Source organism: Coregonus lavaretus, assembly GCF_964263955.1.
Source record: "Coregonus lavaretus genome assembly, chromosome: 20".
NCBI lineage: Eukaryota > Metazoa > Chordata > Actinopteri > Salmoniformes > Salmonidae > Coregonus > Coregonus lavaretus.
The window spans coordinates 25,744,164-25,766,277 of record NC_140007.1 but is presented as its reverse complement, the minus strand read 5'-3'; the positions used below and the strand labels follow the sequence as shown (position 1 = coordinate 25,766,277).

The window sequence follows — 22,114 nt, the reverse complement described above, 5'->3', positions numbered from 1 at the left end:
TGAACCTGTGCCCGTGCCCTCGACTACGACTACGCCCGCTCCCTTGGTACCTCTGCCTGTCTCTGCCTTGCCCGGTTTTGACCACAGCTCGCCAGACCACGATTAAGCTATTCCCTTGTCTGTACTCTAATAAAGCATCGCAATTCTGCGATTGGATCTTACCACTCTGTCCGAGTATTCATTACAATTTTAAGTTTGGTGGTAAATGATTTTGAGTTGTAACAAGTCTATGTTTTTGAGTTATGGGTAATCAGAAGATTGATTGAAAAAACTAATAAATGTTAAGTTAATGAAACATAAATATCCTGAGTTTTCATGCTTGAAATGATTAAGTTCTCTTGAGTTATTGCAATGAGAAAGACGAATAAATATTCTGAGTTGCATAAACTGAAAATGTTTGAGTTGGCTTAATCAGTACATTTTATTTAATTATAATTTAAAATTACATTTAACATGAACTCCAAATATATAAGCGATGATATTCTCAAATGTTTGAGTTTATGATCTCAAAAAAATTGTGGCAACTGATTGCCTCACTTTTTTAAAGTTCTGCTTACTTATTCGGGTTTACAGTGTGTATAATGGCATTGTATCTGGTCAAACACCATTTTTCCCAAAAGTTTACTAAGGGTTGGTAACAGGCTGATTGGTCGGCTATTTGAGCCAGTAAAGGGGGCTTTACTATTCTTATGTAGCGGTATGACTTTTGCTTCCCTCCAAGCCTGGGGGCACACACTTTCTAGTAGGCATAAATTGAAAATATGGCAAATAGGAGTGGCAATATTGTCCGCTTTTATCCTCAGTCATTTTCCATCCAAGTTTTCAGACCGGGTGGCTTGTGATTGTTGATTGACAGCAATAATTGTTTCACCTCTTCCACACTCACTTTACGGAATTGAAAATTGCAATGCTTGTCTTTCATAATTTGGTCAGATATACTTGGATGTGTAGTGTCAACGTTTGTTGCTGGCATGTCATGCCTAAGTTTGCTAATCTTGCCAATGAAAAAATCATTAAAGTAGTTGGCAATATCAGTGGGTTTTGTGATGAATGAGCCATCTGATTCAATGAATGATGAGGCCGGTTGGACATACTGCCAAATTCTCTAAACCGACGTTGGAGGCGGCTTATGATAGAAAAATTAACATTAAATTCTCTGGCAACAGCTCTGGTGGACATTCATGCAGTCCGCATGCCAATTGCACACTCCCTCAAAACTTGAGACATCTATGGCATTATGTTGTGTGACAAAACTGCACATTTTAGAGTGGCCTTTTATTGTGCCCAGCAAAAGGTGCACCTGTCTAATGATCATGCTGTTTAATCAGCTTCTTGATATGCCACACCTGTCGGGTGGATGGATTATCTTGGCAAAGGAGAAATGCTCACTAACAGAGAAGTAAACAAATTTGTGCATAACATTTGAGAGAAATAAGCTTTTTGTGCATATGGAAGATTTCTGGGATATTTTATTTCAGCTCATGAAACATGGGACCAGCACTTTACATGTTGCGTTTATATTTTTGTTCATAAAGATGTAAGGTATAGGGTATGTATAGGTGTATGATAGTCACAATACATATCAACAAATAATATACTGTGTATGACAGGCATACATACATGCCCAAAATCACCCTCATAAAATATCAAATAGCTTATAATATCACCCCGCAAAAAATAATATATCTGCTTGTTCTATGCTTCACATATGAGTAGTGAGAAACACCCTCTGGTCATGAGTAGAAATATGGTCAAATATTGATCTTTAACTGAACATCATGGTCAGATGGGACAGAAAGGCTAGCTACTTCCCCTACGCTCTGGGCTGTTGGCTATATCTGAATTGAACACGAGGCAAGGCTTCCCTAGCTCCCTGCTGGTCTTTAACCGTCCCCAGAATCTCCCACACACATCTCTTTCTGTGAGTTTGGAGTTGGATAATTAGGAGCTAGTTTGTGGAAATATGACAAATATTGACAGCATCGACAGTAAGTCCTATTTGGTGGCGGGTGAGGAATGGGATCCAGGGAGCATTTCAGCCCTCCTCTCCTAGCCTCTCCGCCAGAGTACTGTCCCAGATTAAAAACCCTCCCCTGACATTGGAGAAAGAGGACACTCCGAAACTAGTCTAATTGGTTGAGCCTGGTTGTATTAGACCTGAAATGGGTTTCAGCAATATACTGTATAATCTTTGGAATCATTGAGCCATAATCACACAATAGTTTGATAATGATTCTCAACTTGTGCTCTATAGAGTCTTCCTTACTGTCGTGCTTATGGTTGTTTTTTCCAACTCATTGTTTATCTATTGAGTTTTGAAAAGTGATCCTGTTCTCTCCACCGTATCGATTGGGTAGCCTTTTGTATCTTTTGGAGGCGGGAGCATTGTGAAGTGCTCTCGGGCAATCTCTGGGCTCTATCTGAAATGTGTCGACAGATACACGTTGCAATTTAATATTTTATATGTTAGTTTTGAGCTTGTCTTGCTTGTTTGCTTTTCACACAGAACTTAGCGCATGTGGAACTTAGCAATTACACATGCACACATGCACGCGCTCACACACACACTATGTTGCCATTTTGATCTGCCTCAATTGTATCCGTAATGCATAACATGACCTGGTCAAATCTTCAGAAGCATTTTGTAAATGGATCTGCAATATCATTCCACTGAGTATGGAGAATATCATGCTGTGTTGTGTCAATGGCTCTGAAACGTCTGTCTAAAGTATGAATGGCTGGTGCTTTCAACCAATGGTGAGTCAGTCAGTCAGTCAGTCAAGTGTACCCATCTTTCTCCAAAGTGAGAAACTACAAATTATTACCATTGATGTCCTTCCTGATATATAGGGATTTGGAGGCAGAGGTCCAGTTTGTTTCAGCAGCTGGCCCCTTCTCTGTGCCCATCAGATGCACCATGAAGAAATGTGATGTGAGGACTAAGAATGACCTCGTCTGAAGAGTGCCCATTTATCTCGGTATCCTACTCTGCAGCTTAGCCTGATGTCATCTGCATATTTCCTGAAATGGCTCCAAACAGCCCTCATGCCTCATATTCCTTATGTATAGTATTACATTTACAATGTTGTAGATCTTCATCTCTATGAATTTACCCTCTCATACTGTGTACTGTCATCCAAGTACTTATGCACATTTTAATTGTGTCTCATGTCATGCATCTCCTAGCTCTTTGTGGACAGCAGCCTCATTGTCTTTGGCACCCACATGGTGGGCCAGACCATTCCCCGGGCTATCACCCTGACCAACAGGAGGGCCCTGGGGACGTCCTTCACCCTGGTCCCCTCCTCCTGCCCTAGCCCAGCTCCAGGCCCAGGCCCAGGCTCAGGCCCTGTCCAAGTCCTCCTCCGCCAGCACCCAGGTGAGACCCTGACCCTTGATCCCTGTCACAGGGGTGTCCCCATCAGGATTCCAAAAGAGCCATATACTGTACAGCATACAGCTACAGTGGGGTCCAAAATGATTGACACCCTTGATAAAGATGAGCAATAATGACTGTATAAAATAAATAACGAATATACTGAGCTATATTGTATGCTCAAAGATTTTTTGAAATTATATTATTTTATACTAATACAATTGCTTCGAGAAATAGATTTTGTTTAACAAGTAATACTTTTCTTTAAAAGGTAGGGGTCCAAATTATTGACACCCCTAAAGATTCTTGTAAATAAAGTAGTTAAAAGTTTAGTATTTGGTCCCATATTCGTAGCACCCAATGACTACATCAGGGCCGTGCACAGACCTTTCAAGGGGCAGGTGCTCAAAATAAAAGTTTTCCATAACATACTAACTGCCTCTGTAGCCTCTGCCTCTGCAGTGATTATTATATATTTTTTGCATAGGCCTATTTATTTCTGCATCAATAATAATTGTAAGCAAGCTAGTTACAGTGCCTCCTAAAGACATGATTGACATCGGGAACAGTGGGTAGGCTATCAGCTGATGTTGATGATGATGTAAATCTGCTAGTTAGCTAGCTCAATTATTATTTTACTGATTGTGATCTAACTTTCAATACTCTTAAATAATAACTTCATACAGTAATATCGCCTAATTTTCATAATCTTCCAACTCGTGGCTGGCTGGCTAGTGGCTTGTGTGGATATTTTAGTGTATGGTGCAGTGGAGGCTCCTCGGAGGAGGAAGTGGAGGACCATCCTCCTCAGTGAATTTCATAAAAATAGAAATAGTGTAACATTAAAAAAGTTATCATTTTTAGATAAACTTACTAAATATATTCACGTCACCAAATAATTGATTAAAACACACTGTTTTGCAATGAAGGTCTACAGTAGATTCAACAGCACTATGTAGGGTAGCACGGTGGTGTAGCCAGAGGACAGCTCCTTTCTGTCCTCCTCTGGGTACATCGACTTCAATACAAAACCTAGGAGGCTCGTTGTTCTCACCCCCTTCCATACACTTACACAGTAATTATGACAACATCAGGAGGACGTCCTCCAAGCTGTCAGAGCTCTTGCAGCATGAACTGACATGTTGTCCACCCAATTCAAAGGATCAGATAATTAGTCTAGCACTGAAATCATAAGCTACAGCTAGCTAGCACTGCAGTGCATACAATGTGGTGAGTTGTTGACTCAAAGAGAGAGAAAGACAACAATTTAATTTCTTCAAAAATGAAGGAGAAGCAAGAGAGAGAGCGAGAGAATGAGAGCTATATTTCACTTTAATTTTCACTTACTTAGTTAGCGAATGCAGCTAGCTAGTTTAGACTACTCAAACGCCCGGTTCAAACAGAGAGGGATGCTATGTTAACTAGCTGGCTATGGCTATCCAACACTGGAACTCAGGTTAAGCTTTTTGTTTTATTAATTTATTTCCACCGGGACCCGCTGGTGAAACTGCTAAACTTCTTGCTGACTGTACACTGTGGTGCATGATTGTAGAGGGTTTACTAACATGTTAGTTCTTGTAGCTATGTTGATTATGACGTTAGCTAATATGGTGACAACGATGTAGGCTGTGTGTAGCGGTTAGCAGTTATGATATGAAGGTTTAGCTTGGAATTTTTTTTTTGCCTGGTCACAGACATCTGATATGTTGTGCACTGAAGTCCACAAGCAAAGGGAAAAGGTGAGAGGAAGAGAGTGCGTAGATGCGAGAAGGAATTATACAACGATCAAAGGGATCATGCTGTTTGTATGTGGCTGCTATGAAAGTGAACTGTGTTTGCTTGTAATCAGGGGTGTATTCATTCCGTCGATTCTGTTGAAAAACGTTTCTTAAACGGAAGCAAATGGAACGAAGCGGGGATAAACATACCTGAATTTGTCCAATAGAAACTGTTGTTTGCAACTGTTGAACTAATGATTACACCCTAGATCAGCTAGATGCAGGCAAGAGTGTGCAAGGCGGTATTGAATGTGTCAATGTCTGTCACCTTGATTACTTACATTTTCCTCAACATTGTCAACTTTTATTTTGTTTCTATTTTTTTTTGGTCTACGTTGTAAACTTTCAGTCATAGGATAGGTTGTAGCAACCTCATGATGATTATAGGGACAATTTGAGTATCATGTCGTAGCCTATACTTATCGATGTTACATTGAGCTGGTTGAATGGAATATGAATGACAGTCATCCAATATGCTGTAATAGAAATAAGGCCATGCTCATGAAAAAATAAATTGTCCTCCCTCATCTTAAACGGCACCGACCTCCACTGATATGGTGGTTAGCTAGAGTCTAGACTACCTGTGTTCAATGCTTAATTTTTAAATTGGGAGGTTTCGTTTTAATGTCAAATGCACAAGTACAGTGAAATGCCTTTCTTGCAAACTCAAAACCCAACAATGCAATAATCAATAACAATGTATTACTAGAAAAAATATTACAAACAAAAAAACACAAGAAATAAGAGTAAGACATATGAAATACACAATAAAGTAAGTATACTACATACAGGAAATATTTAAAAAGTCAGTTCCAATACCATATTTACATGTGCAGGGATACTGGAGTGATGGAGGTAGATATGTATAGGGGTAAGGTGATTAGGCAACGGGATATAAAATAACCAGAGTTTCTTTTTCTTTTTTAATTTTTATCCAGAGCAATTAGGGTTAAGTGCCTTGCTCAAGGGCACATCGACAGATTTTTCACCTAGTCGGTTCAGGGATTAGAACCAGTATCCTTTCGGTTACTGGCACTACGCTCTTAACCACTAAGCTACCTGCCGCCCCGTGAGAGAGTAGCAGCAGCTTGCATGTGAGTGGGCGTGCGGGTGTGTAGAGTCAGTATAAATGTATGTGCATATTATGTGTGAGTGAGTGTTTGTGTGTGTTGGAGTGACAGTGTGTGTGAGTGTGTAGGGCCCTGTGAGTGTGCATAGAAATAAATGGTCAATAATAAAAAAAAAAGGTAAACTCGGTCCGTGGAGCTATTTTGTTAGCTATTTATCAGTCGTATTGCTTGGGGATAGAAGCTGTTCAAGAGCCTGTTGGTATCAGACTTGATACACCGGTACCTCTTGCCATGCAGCAGCAGAGAAAATAGTCTATGGCTTGGGTGGTAGGGGTCTTTGACGATTTTCCGGGCCTTCTTTTCACACCGCCTGATATAGAGTTCCTGGATGGCAGGGAGCTCAGCCCCAGTAATGTACTGGGCTGTCCACACAACCCTCTGTAGTGCCATGCGATCGAGGGCGGTGCTATTGCCATACCAAGCAGTGATGCAGCCAGTCAACATGCTCTCAATGGTACAGCTGTAGAACCTTTTCAGGATTTGATGACCTATGCCAAACTTTTTCAACCTCCTGAGGGGGAAGAGGCACTGTCACGCCTTCTTCACAACTGTGCGTGTGTGTTTCGACCATTTTAAGTCTTTGGTGATTTGGACACTGAGGAACTTGAAGCTGTCTACCTACTCCACTGCCGCCCTATTGATGTGGATGGGGGCGTGCCCCCCCCCCCCCATTTTCTGTACTCCACGATCAGCTCCTTGGCCTTGCTGACGTTGAGGGAGAGGTTGTTGCTCCGGCACCACACTGTCAGGACACACCCCTGTGGGGCCCCTGTGTTAAGGGTCAGCATGGTGGAGGTGATGTTGCCTACCCTCACCACCTGGGGTCGGCCTATCAGAAAGTCCCGGATCCAGTTGCAGAGGGAGATGTTCAGACCCAGAGTCCTAAGCTTGGTGACGAGCTTGGAGGGAATAATGATTTTGAAAGCTGAGCTGTAGTCAATGAACAGCATTCTCACATAAGTATTCCTCTTATCTAGGTGGGTGAGGGCAGTGTGGAGAGCAATTGAGATTGCGTCATCTATGGATCTGTTGGGGCGTTATGCAAATTGCAGTGGGTCTAGGGTGGCTGGGATGGTGGAGTTAATGTGTGCCATAACCAGCCTCTCAAAGCACTTCATGATTCCAGAAGTGAGTGTTACAGGGCGGTAATCATTGTCGCATGAAGCCTTAGAGTTCTTAGGAACAGGGATGATTGTGGTCATCTTAAAACATGTGGGGATTACAGACTGGGACAAGGAGAGGTTGAAAATACTGTGAATATGCCTGCCAGCTGTTCTGCGCATGCTCTGAGAACGCGTCCTGGAATACCGTCGGGGCCCGCGGCCTTGCGGGTGTAGACCTGATTAAAGACCCTTCCCACGTTGGCCTCAGAGAGCGAGATGACCCAGTCCTCTGTGTCGGTGATGGCCCTCACACCCGGCTCAATGTTGTTGTTGTCAAAGCGTGCATAAAATGCATTGACTTCGTCTGGTAGAGAGGCATCGTTGGGCAGATCACGGTTTGGTCTTCCTTTGTAATCCGTAATAGACTGTAGCCCCTGCCACATGCGGCTGGTGTTGGAGCCTGTGTAATATGATTCCACCTTATTCCTATATTGTCCTTTTGCTCGTTTGATCACTCTGTGGAGGTCATAGTGGGCCTTCTTGTACTTATTCCAGTCCTCGGCCATAGCCTCATGGTTGTCTACGATAGCTCTGTGTGCGGTAGCCCTGCTCTTTAGTTTAGTGCCAACCTCTGTGTTAATCCAAGGCTTTTGATTGGGAAAGCAGCGAACCTTCACTGTGGGTACAACGTCACCAATGCATTTCCTAATGAAGCTGGTGATGGAGGTGGTTAGCTCGTCGATGTTATCGGCGGAGTCTCTAAACATATTCCAATCAGTGCTAGCAAAGCAGTCCTGAAGCATACCCTCTGATTGTGGTGACCATTTCTCAAAGGAGCAAATCGCTGGTACTTCCTGTTTCAGCTTCTGCTTGTAAACAGGAAGCAAGAGTACGGAGTCATGATCTGATTTGCCGAATGGCAGACGAGGGAGGGCCTTGTATGCTTGCTTGTTGGTAGAATAGCAGTGGTCTAGGACTTTATCGCCCCAAGTGGCGTTGGAGACCTGTTGATGGAAGTTGGGCATCACGTGTCTTAGTGACGCCAAATTAAAATCCCCGGCAACCAGAAAGGCAGCCTCTGGGTGTAGGGTTTCCTGCTTGTTTATAGGCTTGTACAGTTCGTTAAGCGCCACCTTATTATTTTTATTGTCCTGAGGTGGAATGTATACAGCAGTCACAATAACAGCTGAAAACTCTCTCGGGAGGTAGAAGGGTCGGCATTTGACCATAAGTGATTCCAAGACGGGTGAACAGTGGGTCGACACCTCCACCACGCTGGATTTGGCACACCAGTTGGAGTTGATGAAGAGGCAAACCCCTCCCCCCCTCGATTTCCCCGACTCAACTGTCCTGTCCACCCGGTGAATGGAGAATCCATTGAGTTGGATAGCCGTGGGGGGTATCTTGTCTGAGAGACATGTTTCTAGCAAATCCGCGATGGTAGCAAATCTGCGATCGGAGGTCATCCATCTTCTTATCAAGTGACTGTACATTCGCCAGTAGAATGGAGGGAAGAGGTGGCTGGTTTTCCCTTCGCCTTAATCTCACCAAGATCCCCCCTCTCTTGCCTCTGTAATGCCGGCATTTCCTCTTCGGTAGCCCGAAAATTGGGTTGGAATTACAGAGAGAGCACAGGACAGATGAGTCGAAGTAGAAGACGGAATTGGGGTAAGTAACTTCCGATCTGTTGTTCAAGAGTTCTTGTCGGTTGTGAAAAATAATAGCGGATAGACCTGGGGAGCTCTGAGGTACCGGAACTCATTTTTCCTTTATAATAAAGCATTGCTTGCATATCATCGCATTTGCGTAGTGGCATATAGCAGTAGAGTAGAGGCGCTTACAGAAGTTGCACACATGGGGACCATTTTTAGTAATCTAGGGCCCTAATTCTTCGGGGCATTTCATGCAATTCTACGTCATTTTACATGACTGGAGACTTTGTCAGAATCTTTTTTAATAGTGCACAAATGATCGAAATGGCAGGCTACTTTAACACTGACAAACTGAGAATATGAGCTCAATAAAAACATCCTTGTCTTGAACCCATCAATAGCCTAGGCCTAGGTGTGTGGAGACACATATTGTACAAAATGAGGAGGAAATTATAGTCCAAAAAAACTTTCCAGCTCACTCACTGGCGATGGCCGATGCGCTTGTGCCAAAACCCTACCTCTCTCGTTTTACTTTATAAAACAATTTTCGCTTAATAGGCCTATTTGGAAGTTGATAAAACATTTTGGTAGCCTACAGCAGATAGATTAGAGTCTTCTCTTCAGCAGGAGCCATTTGCTTTCCAACCTGTGTTTTCCTGTGATTTTATTTGAAATATTGCGAAAGGCCTGTTTTGTCTGCAATGCTGTTCACTGACAGATTTAATGCGTGTTCCCGACTGTAGGCTATGCCTTGTTATTGGGCTATACACAATCCACAGCTAGGTAATTTTTTAAAAGAAGCTATTGATCCTCTGTGGCTAAATTATAGGCCTACTCACGGGAGAAGTAGGCTATTCTGAATTATTTAATTTAATTCTGAACAGACAGCAGTAATTCTATAACTTTGGCAAATGTATTAACATTTTTCAGGGGTGCTGCAGCACCTCCAGCACACTTCCCGCAGCTATGATTCTATAAGGAAATAAATGATGAGGTGTTGCAGCCAACCAGAGCGAATATTGATGATGATGATGTAAATCAAGTGTTATCAAGTGTTAACCAAATGTTATGCTGCTGTGGAAGTACTGTTGATATTTAAACTAAGCACCCACTGGTTGAATCAAAGTTGTTTCCACGTCATTTCAATGAAATTACGTTGAACCAACATGGAATAGACATTGAATTGACGTCTGTGCCCTGTGGGTAGCTTGCTACACACACTCGACCGGTGTCTGCATTTTAAGCCACGCATGTTGGCACAACCGGACGCACATGAGCTCTGTACAGGGCAGACCACTGAGCAGACCAATGGATGGGGTAGGAGTGGGAGGTGGCGAACTTGACGACATCACGACAATTTGGGGGCAGTGGGTTCAGAACAAAAATGACAAAAGGGCACTTGGCGAGTGGGAGGGAAAAGGGGCAAGTGCTCGGGCACAGGTAGAAACCTATCTGTGCACGTGCCTGGATTACATCAAGTTTGTGACTCTACAAAGTTGTTGGATGCATTTGCAGTTAGTTTTGGTTGTGTTTCAGATTAATTTGTGCCCAATAGAAATTAATGGTAAATAATGTATTGTGTCATTTTGGAGTCAGGTATATTGTAAATAAGAATAGAATATATTTCTAAATGAATCGTGAATAATGAAAGTTACAGATGGTCAAAGATCATACCTCCAAGACATACTAACCTCCCCTGTTATTGGTAATTGTGAGAGGTTAGCATGTCTTAGGGGTGTCAATCATTTTTACCCCTACCTTTTTGAGGAAAAAAAGATAACTTGTTAAACAAAATCTCTTTCTTTGAGCAATTGTATTAGAATAAAATAATATAATTTCCCAATTTTTTAGAGCATACAATATAGCTCAGTATTTGAATTATTTGTTTTATGCAGTCATTATTGCTCATCTTTATCAAGGGTGTCAAGAATTTCGGACCCCGCTGTATATACACTGCTCAAAAAAATAAAGGGAACACTTAAACAACACATCCTAGATCTGAATGAATGAAATAATCTTATTAAATACTTTTTTCTTTACATAGTTGAATGTGCTGACAAAAAAATCACACAAAAATTATCAATGGAAATCAAATTTATCAACCCATGGAGGTCTGGATTTGGAGTCACCCTCAAAATTTAAGTGGAAAACCACACTACAGGCTGATCCAACTTTGATGTAATGTCCTTAAAACATGTCAAAATTAGGCTCAGTAGTGTGTGTGGCCTCCACGTGCCTGTATGACCTCCCTACAATGCCTGGGCATGCTCCTGATGAGGTGGCGGATGGTCTCCTGAGGGATCTCCTCCCAGACCTGGACTAAAGCATCCGCCAACTCCTGGACAGTCTGTGGTGCAACGTGGCCTTGGTGGATGGAGCGAGACATGATGTCCCAGATGTGCTCAATTGGATTCAGGTCTGGGGAACGGGCGGGCCAGTCCATAGCATCAATGCCTTCCTCTTGCAGGAACTGCTGACACACTCCAGCCACATGAGGTCTAGCATTGTCTTGCATTAGGAGGAACCCAGGGCCAACCGCACCAGCATATGGTCTCACAAGGGGTCTGAGGATCTCATCTCGGTACCTAATGGCAGTCAGGCTACCTCTGGTGAGCACATGGAGGGCTGTGCGGCCCCCCAAAGAAATGCCACCCCACACCATGACTGACCCACCGCCAAACCGGTCATGCTGGAGGATGTTGCAGGCAGCAGAACGTTCTCCACGGCGTCTCCAGACTCTGTCACGTCTGTCACATGTGCTCAGTGTGAACCTGCTTTAATCTGTGAAGATGTGGCGAATTTGCCAATCTTGGTGTTCTCTGGCAAATGCCAAACGTCCTGCACGGTGTTGGGCTGTAAGCACAACCCCCACCTGTGGACGTCGGGCCCTCCTACCACCCTCATGGAGTCTGTTTCTGACCGTTTGAGCAGACACATGCACATTTGTGGCCTGCTGGAGGTCATTTTACAGGGCTCTGGCAGTGCTCCTCCTGCTCCTCCTTGCACAAAGGCGGAGGTAGCGGTCCTGCTGCTGGGTTGTTGCCCTCCTACGGCCTCCTCCACGTCTCCTGATGTACTGGCCTGTCTCCTGGTAGCGCCTCCATGCTCTGGACACTACGCTGACAGACACAGCAAACCTTTTTGCCACAGCTCGCATTGATGTGCCATCCTGGATGAGCTGCACTACCTGAGCCACTTGTGTGGGTTGTAGACCCCGTCTCATGCTACCACTAGAGTGAAAGCACCGCCAGCATTCAAAAGTGACCAAAACATCAGCCAGGAAGCATAGGAACTGAGAAGTGGTTTGTGGTCACCACCTGCAGAACCACTTCTTTATTGGGGGTGTCTTGCTAATTGCCTATAATTTCCACCTGTTGTCTATTCCATTTGCACAACAGCATGTGAAATTTAATGTCAATCAGTGTTGCTTCCTAAGTGGACAGTTTGATTTCACAGAAGTGTGATTGACTTGGAGTTACATTGTGTTGTTTAAGTGTTCCCTTTATTTTTTTGAGCAGTGTATATTTAGATATAGAACATTAGAGCAATATGTACTTTTTTACCATGAGCAAATTATTTTTATATCCGGCTTAACCTGTCTTATTAGCAGCATGCACTGTAATTTCATTATATCCAATAGACACTGCCCTGGCCAGTGGTGGAATTGTGTGTGTGTGTGTGTGTGTGTGTGTGTGTGTGTGTGTGTGTGGCTTCCACAGGAGAGGAGCACTTCAATAGCAGCACCCCTGAGGGCCAGGAGAGCCCTGCATCACGGGTAGGGTTGCAAAGCTACCGGTAGTTTACCAAAGTTACTGGAATCTTCAGTAATTTTGGTAATTAACAGAAAATCTATGGCAATCTATCATAACTTTGGTAATTTATACTTGATTAACTTAAAAACATTTATTCATGTATAGTATTCATTTTTTATATCTATGACCATATTGTCCGTGAGTTTCTAGTAGATAGACCATATGGTTCAAGAGAATATAGCCTAATTAATGACAAAAGCATCTAATCAACAATAGCATTATTTTCCATTAACTCTGCAACTCTTCCAGCTATTGACTTTTTTCACAACTGCCACCGGTTTGACGCCAAAACATTGACAACAAATACATACTGACGTAGTAAAATGTGTTTAAAAAAAAGGATATTTCATGCAGAAACCCTGATATTAAACACCAATGGTATTTACTAAGTTGATGGTTTGTATTTATGATACTGTTTTACAGCTCTGGAATTCTATTTTTTATTTTAAAATCAGCTTATTTAAAGATGCACTATGCAGAAATCGCTCCGCCATTTCCTGGTTGCTAAAATTATAATAGTTCGCCTAATTTCAGTATATTTGACAAAACAAGCAAATATAATGTAGAGAATCATTGTACCATCTAAACCACTGTGAAATATATTTTCCATAAGGGAGTGAACGTTATTTATCGTACGGGTTACATGGAGAAAATCGGACCCAAAATAATAATTAAAACAAAGTGGATAGGAGAGAACATGTCTACCGTTTACCCCCACTTATTGAACAGACCAGAGCCTTAGATATGCAGTTTTAGAAACTGTTCTTCCTCCTGTAAGCATTATATGGCAACGCAAGAATTTAGATAGCTCACAGGGCCAGGTGCCAGACCACCATGGACAAGAGTAGGGGTGGAAAGATTTCCTTTATTGTAAAAGCATTGCATGAATCTATCATCGTATTTGCAGGTCTGAAAGAAAAACATACACACATCCAGACACTTTCCGCAGGTGCTGGAGTTGTAGGCAAATTCATGAACAACAGAAAGGAAAACATTGCATACTGCTGCTTATGCTCCCAGGTGATATTTATTTATAACAATGTTTCTAATAGTAGTGAAGACATCAGAACTATGAAACAACACATATGGAATCATGTAACAACCAAACAAGTGTTAAACGAAAAATATATTTTATATTTGAGATTCTTCAAAGTAGCCACCCTTTGCCTTGATGACAGCTTTGCACACTCTTGGCATTTTCTCAACCAGCTTCACCTGGAATTATTTTCCAACAGTCTTGAAGGAGTTCCCACATATGCTGAGCACTTGTTGGCTGCTTTTCCTTCACTCTGCGGTCCAACTCATCCCAAACCATCTCAGCTGGGTTGAGGTTTGGTGATTGTGAAGGCCAGTTCATCTGATGCAGCACTCCATCACTCTACTTCTTGGACAAATAGCCCTTACACATCCTGGAGCTGTGTTGGATCATTGTCCTGTTGAAAAACAAATGATAATCCCACTAAGGCAAACCAGATGGGATGGCGTATCGCAGCAGAATGCTGTGGTAGCCATGCTGGTTAAGTGTGCCTTGAATTCTAAATAAATCACAGACAGTGTCACCAGCAAAGCAGCCCCACACCATCACACCTCCTCCATGCTTCACGGCTGGAAGCACACATGAAAGATCACCTACTTTGCGTCTCACAAAGACACAGCGGTTGGAAACAAAAATCTCACATTTGGACTCATCAGACCAAATGACAGATTTCCACCGGTCTAATGGTCATTGCCCAAGCAAGTCTCTTCTTCTTATTGGTGTCCTTTAGTAGTGGTTTCTTTGCAGCAATTAAACCATGAAGATCGCATTCACACAGTCTCCTCTGAACAGTTGTTGTTGAGATATGTCTGTTACTTGAACTCTGTGAAGCATTTATTTGGGCTGCAGTCTGAGGTGCAGTTAACTCTAATGAACTTATCCTCTGCAGCAGAGGTAACTCTGGGTCTTCCATTCCTGTGGCGGTCCTCATGAGAGCCAGTTTCATCATAGCGCTTGATGGTTTTTGCGACTGCACTTGAAGAAACGTTAAAAGTTCTTGAAATGTTCCGGATTGACTGACCTTCATGTCTTAAAGTAATGATGAACTGTCGTTTCTCTTTGCTTATTTGTTATTTCATAGTTTTGATGTCTTCACTATTATTCTACAATGTAGAAAATAGTAAAAATAAACAAAAACCCTGGAATGAGTAGGTGTGTCCAAACTTTTGACTGGTACTGTATTTCTATGTGAATTTGGTTGGGTCACCATATATTTTACACATGATAAGACCACACAGAAGGCCAGAGATAATTACCGACACCTGTAAAAATCTGAAGTACCCAAAGGGCTACTAGATGTCTTGTGATAGATTACATAAAAACCTTGAAATATTCTGGTAGTTTACTTGTAAACTTAGAAAGTTTCTAGTAATATATCCTGCCTTTGCAACCCTAATCACGGAACACAGGAGAACTCAAATCAGAGAGGAAGAGTCAGGAACCCTTGCTGGGCTCAAATTCTAAACAGTAAGGTAAATAAAACACATGCCTCTTTGATGTATAGAAACAGGAGACAAAGGGATGTGAAGCATGGGTTTGATCCTAGACACATGAAAAGTGGGATGTATATGGAGGGTACGGGGCAACAGAAAATGAACAGCAGAAGGGGTAATGATCTTGGAGATGGTGAAAGGGCCGATTAACCAGGGGGAAAGTTTGTGGGACTCCACCCGTAGGGGCAGATCTCGGGTGGACAGCCATACCTTCTGCCCGAGACGATACCGGGGACCCGGGGTCCGGTGGCGGTCCGCTTGTCGTTGATAACTGGAAGGTCGTCTTGAGAAGAGACGACCGGGCTCTCCTCCAGGTTACGACGACAGCGGCGGACAAACATCTGGGCCGAGGGTATGCCAACCTCTTCGTCTTGCTCTGGGAAGAGCGGAGGCTGATAACCCAGGGAACACTCAAAGGGCGTAAGACCCTTGGCAGAGCAGGGAAGGGTGTTGCGGGCGTATTCGACCCACACTAGTTGCTGGCTCCAGGTGGTGGGGTAGGCGGAGACCAGGCAGCGCAGAGTCATCTCCAGGTCTTGATTGGCTCGCTCCGACTGGCCATTGGAGGGTGGAAACCGGAGGACAGGCTGGCCTACGACCCAATGAGTGTGCAGAATGCCTTCCAGAACCGGGACGAGAACTGAGGACCCCGGTCGGAGACAATGTCCACTGGGAGTCCATTGATCCGGAAGACATGCTGCACCATGAGCTGGGCCGTGTCTTTGGCGAGAGTAGCTCGGGGAGAGGAATTAATTGGGTGGCTTTGGAAAACCGGTCCACAACTGTCAGGATGGTGGTGTTGTCATCAGACGGGGGAAGACCCGTGACAAGGTCCAGGGATATGTGAGACCAGGGATGGTGAGGAGCAGGTTTTGTTCTGCCCACAGATCGTACAGGTGGCGACGAACGCGGAGACGTCAGGAACAATGGTAGGCCACCAAAAGCTTTGTCGCACAAAGGCCAGTGTCCGACAGGAGCCCGGGTGGCAGGCAAGCCTGGAGGAGTGGGCCCACTCCAGCACCGAGGAGCGGACAGCGTCAGGAACAAACATCCGGTTAGCTGCGCCTCCCGGACCTGCTTCCCTGTTCCCCAACTGAGTGCCATCGCTGAGCACAAGGTGGGAAGGATGGTCTCGGATTCCGGGGGTTTAGCCGCGGGGCTATAGCGGCATGACAGCGCATCTGGCTTGACATTCTTGGATCCCGGTCAGTATGAGAGGGAGAAGTTGAACCGGGTGAAAAGCAGGGCCCACCTAGCTTGCCTGGAATTGAGACACTTGGCGGTGCAGAGATATTCAAAGTTATTGTGGTCTGTCCACACAATTAATGGATGTTCCGCCCTCTCCAGCCACTGCCTCCACTCCTCCAATGCCATCTTCACCGCGAGAATTCCACTCCGTGGTGTTGAGGCGATGGGATAAGAAGGCACAGGGATGTAACTTGAGGTCCAGAGCCGAACGCTGGGACAGGACCACCCCCACTCCGACATCCGAAGCATCGGCCTTCACCATGAACTGTCAGGATGAACCAAGATGGGAGCAGTGGTGAAACAGTGTTTGAGGTCCCGGAACACCCGGTCAGCAGCTGGGGACCATGTGAACGGAACCTTGGGAGAGGTGAGTGCAGACGGGGGAAGCCAGGGTGCTGTAACCCCGGATAAAGCGGCAATAAAAGTTGGCGAATCCCAGGAAACGTTGCAGCTGCACTCTGGACGTAGGCTGGGGCCAATCCACCACCGCTCTATCTGTACACTCCCTGCAGTGATGATGTAGCCCAGGAACGAGATGGTGCAGTGATGGAATTCGCATTTCTCCGCTTTCACAAAAAGCTGGTTCTCCAGGAGGCGTTGGAGGACCTGTTGGACGTGGAGCACGTGTTCTTGGGTGGAGCGGGAGAAGACGAGGATGTCGTCGAGGTAGAAATGCCCGACAGGTTCCCGACTCTCCAGCAAAGCATTCCGGGGGAGGTATGCAGGGTTCTCGGGAAACCGGGGTGGCCGGGGAGGCCACACTGCTAACAGCCGGGTTACTGAGGGGCTGGGGGGGTTACCGTCGTGATAGGCTGCGTAACAGACAACCCGCGGAATTGCTCCAGTAATGTGTTAAACACTCGGCCATGGCGTTCGGCCAAGGTCTGGAACCCTTCCATGAGACCACGAAGCAACACCTCATGCCTTCCAATGGTGGCTCCTTGGGAGGAGATGGAATTGCGAAGCTGGTCCGAGTCTGCTGGGTCAGTCATGACCAGTTCGTACTATCACGATTTAAGAGAAGACCCAGATGCAGACAGTGTCGAAGTAACAAAAGTTCATTACAAAAACAGGGGGCAGGCAAACGACAAGTCAAGGACAGGCAGAGGTCAGTAATCCAGATCAGAGTCTAAAAGGTACAGAACAGCAGGCAGTCACAGGGTCAAGGCAGGCAGAGGTCAATAATCCAGGGTGGTGTGACAAGGTACAGAATGGCAGGCAGGCTCAGGGTCAGGGCAGGCAGAATGGTCAAAACCGGGAAAACTAGAAAACAGGAACTTGAGAAAGACAGGAGCAAGGGGAAAAACGCTGGTAGGCTTGACGAAACAAAAGGAACTGGCAACAGACAAACAGAGAACACAGGTATAAATACACTGGGGATAATGGGGAAGATGGGCGACACCTGGAGGTGGGTGGAGACTATCACAAAGACAGGTGAAACAGATAAGGGTGTTACAATATTTGTGTGGTATCATGAGCCCAGACACCTGCTGTGTCAGAGACCCTGGGGGGTGTGGAGGCTGCCTCAGGAAAGCACAGCCAGGCCTTAGAGCAGCAGGACGGAGGCCCGGCCCTGGAAGCCAACATTGAGGAGCAGCAGTGACATCACCATCGGAGAGGTACAGTGCCTTGGAACAACTGCTATAGGAATCACTTGGTCTAGTTATTATATACAGTTGATGTCGGAAGTTTACGTACACTTAGGTTGGAGTTATTAAAACTCGTTTTTCAACCACTCCACACATTTCTTGATAACAAACTATAGTTTTGGCAAGTCGGTTAGGACATCTACTTTGTGCATGACACAAGTAATTTTTCCAACAATTGTTTACAGACAGATTATTTCACTTATAATTCACTGTATAACAATTCCAGTGAGTCAGAAGTTTACATACACTAAGTTGACTGTGCCTTTAAACAGCTTGGAAAATTCCAGAAAATGATGTCATGGCTTTAGAAGCTTCTGATAGGCTAATTGACATAATATGAGTCAATTGGAGGTGTCTGGTTCATCCTTGGGAGCAATTTCCAAACGCCTGAAGGTACCACGTTCATCTGTACAAACAATAGTACGCAAGTATAAACACCATGGGACCACGCAGCCGTCATACTGCTCATGAAGGAGACGCGTCCTGTCTCCTAGAGATGAACTTGGTGCGGAAAGTGCAAATCAATCCCAGAACAACAGCAAAGGACCTTGTGAAGATGCTGGAGAAAACAGGTACAAAAGTATCTATATCCACAGTAAAACGAGACCTATATCGACATAACCTGAAAGGCTGCTCAGCAAGGAAGAAGCCACTGCTCCAAAACCGCCATAGAAAAGCCAGACTACGGTTTGCAACTGCACATGGGGACAAAGATCGTACTTTTTGGAGAAATGTCCTCTGGTCTGATGAAACAAAAATATAACTGTTTGGCCATAATGACCATTGTTATGTTTGGAGGAAAAAGGTGGTTGCATGCAAGCCGAAGAACACCATCCCAACCGTGAAGCACGGGGGTGGCAGCATCATGCTGTGGGGGTGCTTTGCTGCAAGAGGGACTGGTGCACTTCACAAAATAGATGGCATCATGAGGAAGGAATATTATGTGGATATATTGAAGCAACATCTCAAGACATTAGTCAGGAAGTTAAAGCTTGGTCGCAAATGGGTCTTCCAAATGGACAATGACCCCAAGCATACTTCCGAAGTTGTGGCAAAATGGCTTAAGGACAACAAAGTCAAGGTATTGGAGTGGCCATCACAAAGCCCTGACCTCAATCCTATAGAAAATGTGTGGGCAGAACTGAAAAAGCGTGTGCGAGCAAGGAGTCCTACAAACCTGACTCAGTTACACTAGCTCTGTCAGGAGGAATGGGCCAAAATTCACCCAACTTATTGTAGGAAGCTTGTAGAAGGCTACCCGAAACGTTTGACCCAAGTTAAACAATTTAAAGGCAATGCTACCAAATACTAATTGAGTGTATGTAAACTTCTGAATGTGATGAAAGAAATAAAAGCTGAAATAAATCATTCTCTCTACTATTATTCTGACATTTTACATTCTTAAAATAAAGTGGTGATCCTAACTGACACAAGACAGGGAATTTTTACTAGGATTAAATGTCAGGAATTGTGAAAAACTGAGTTTAAATGTTTTTGGCTAAGGTGTATGTAAATTTCCGACTTCAACTGTAGTGTTAAATGTACAGAATGACTACGTTACAACGCCAGTTCTTTGTAGAAGATACTGGAATGTTGAGTGAAGAACAAACGTTTAGTAAATTTGATCCTGTGTTGTCTTCCTGATACAGCTTTTCTTCTTCCCCACTTCTCTGTACAGTTCTGTTTTGATAGAGGTCTTCCTTGGTCTTTTTGTGTGAATGCGTAAAATGGTGAATTATCAGATATGAACAATTGCATAAAACATTTAAGCAACGTAGCAGCCGTCTTCATGCCAACACACACTCGCACACACACACACACACATCCCCACTAGTTCTGTAGTGATAGAAGTCTGCCTTTGTCATATCTCTCTCATTTTGTCCTCTTTCCATCTCTCTTTCCATGGTGGGTTTGTGCACTAATGTCATGTGTGCCCTGCGGCCCTGTATAGTTGTGGGCTTGTTTAGGGCTCATTACTCCTCTCTTGGGGGTAATGGTGCATTGCTGCTCCCTCTGCCTTGTGTGTGTGTGTGTGTGTGTGAATTTGCGCATGCGTGAGATGTAGGGTACTGCATTAAAAATAGCTCTACAAATACTTAATCGGGGGGTGCATTCACTAGGAACCAAACGGAAGCAAACGGGCCGAAACGGGAAGGGACCCATCTGAATTTGTCCAATAAGAAACTATTGTTTCCATTGCACAATGTTTTGCTACGGTGTGCACTAATGAATACACCCCTGATACTGCACTTGATGATGTGACTGTTGTTGTGACGTGTACCCTCAAGAGTTCCTCTTATGCCTAGGTCAGAGATGGGGAGGTGGGCCCGTTTGAAAGTGTCAAACTGGAGATTTTGTTCACACCCACCATTCCAGGGGAACCTGTGAATCGGTAAGATTTCCCTCATGACGTCATCAGTGAGTGAACTAACACTAGGCCTACACTCTGCTAGTTACAGTTGAAAACTCACAGTAAGACCAAAAGTATATTCAACCAAAGCCAATAGCCAGGCTTTAACCTATGTATGACAAAACAATTTACCTCTCCTACTTCGAGAATTTGTGATAGGAGTGATGTAGTCAATAAAATAATATTTACTCAATATGCCATTTAGCAGACACTTTTATCCAAAGCGACTTACAGTCATGTGTGCATAAATTTTTACGTATGGGTGGTCCCGGGGATCGAACCTACTACCCTGCCGTTACAAGCGCCATGCTCTACCAATTGAGCTACAGAGGACCACACAATATAATGTGTGAAGGCTAATGAGAAGAACGTCACTCTGGCTTAACCTTGGAAATGTGCAGGCACTAGTTTTGATTGACAGGGGCCTCATTCATTCACAGATATCCGTTGGAGTCCGAGGGACGGCTGTTTGCGTGCCTTTGTGGGTGGCGTAGCCAAGCATTGACCTGAATATCTGCATGTTCAATCGCCTCTATCTAGACAGCATCGTGGTCCAAAGCAGGTGGGTCTGTCAATTGGTCAGAAAGGGTCATTCATTCACATTATGTATAGTAGACCTTTGCAGTTTGCTTATCAAATGGTTTTGTAATAGAAAATCAAAGACATGGCCTGTGCCGGAGTCTGGTCTAGTGGTAGTGCTGCCAACTGGGTTACAAATCCTGCCACTGCCCTTCCTCTCTGTCCCTCCATAGCTGTCTCCTCCTATAGAAGACAACACATCCTTAAAAACGAATGCAGTGTAATAACACTTTTCATGCCGTTCATATTCGACACATTTATAGAATTTGATTGTAGCTGCTGTTGCATATTCTGACTACTACTCTGACACTGTCCCATTTAGCAGATGCTAAATTCATTTTTTACAGAAAAACAGCTCACGGAAATCCCTTGTAATCACATGGAGCGCTTACTCAAGCTTTCCTCACATGTAACTCGGCGAAGATGGGGACAACCCAGAATATACAGTACATAATATTCAATAACACAACAAATAGCATGGAAATGTATTAGGCTTCACTTAAACCCACAAAACCCTGGGACTACTAAATTGGATGGGGTCAAAGGACCCTGGATAAGCTGGTTCTGCTCTTGCTGTTTGAGATCTCAATCCCCTCTGCTTTAGATATGGGATTGAACAATAGCAAATCCTTTCTTATTATGAATGTGATACATTATGCAGAGGGTTAAGAAAGCGCTGCCAGCAATAACATTTACAGGCATGTCTCTCCACCCGCGCGTCTTTGTCACACGTCATAGAGCGAGGTGGGATTTATGGCAGCTGGCATCTGGAAGCTGGAGCGCACAAAGTGCATGTGACGATGTGATGACAGTGACTCCGAAAATGGCAGCTTTTTACCCCCCAACTA

The 22,114-nt window shown here is 44.2% G+C and overlaps 1 pseudogene across 1 annotated transcript in view; it reads left to right on the top strand.

Annotated features, from left to right (window-relative positions):
* LOC311148095 (cilia- and flagella-associated protein 74-like) overlaps window positions 1-22,114 on the top strand; it is a 166,023-nt pseudogene that overhangs the window by 38,447 nt on the left and 105,462 nt on the right. The window contains exons 12-20 of the transcript in view: window positions 2,851-2,932; window positions 3,187-3,379; window positions 12,759-12,814; window positions 15,290-15,354; window positions 15,673-15,800; window positions 16,268-16,497; window positions 18,112-18,247; window positions 20,584-20,661; window positions 21,128-21,249. The product of the transcript in view is annotated as a cilia- and flagella-associated protein 74-like (transcript). The remainder of the gene's footprint in view (window positions 1-2,850; window positions 2,933-3,186; window positions 3,380-12,758; window positions 12,815-15,289; window positions 15,355-15,672; window positions 15,801-16,267; window positions 16,498-18,111; window positions 18,248-20,583; window positions 20,662-21,127; window positions 21,250-22,114) is intronic.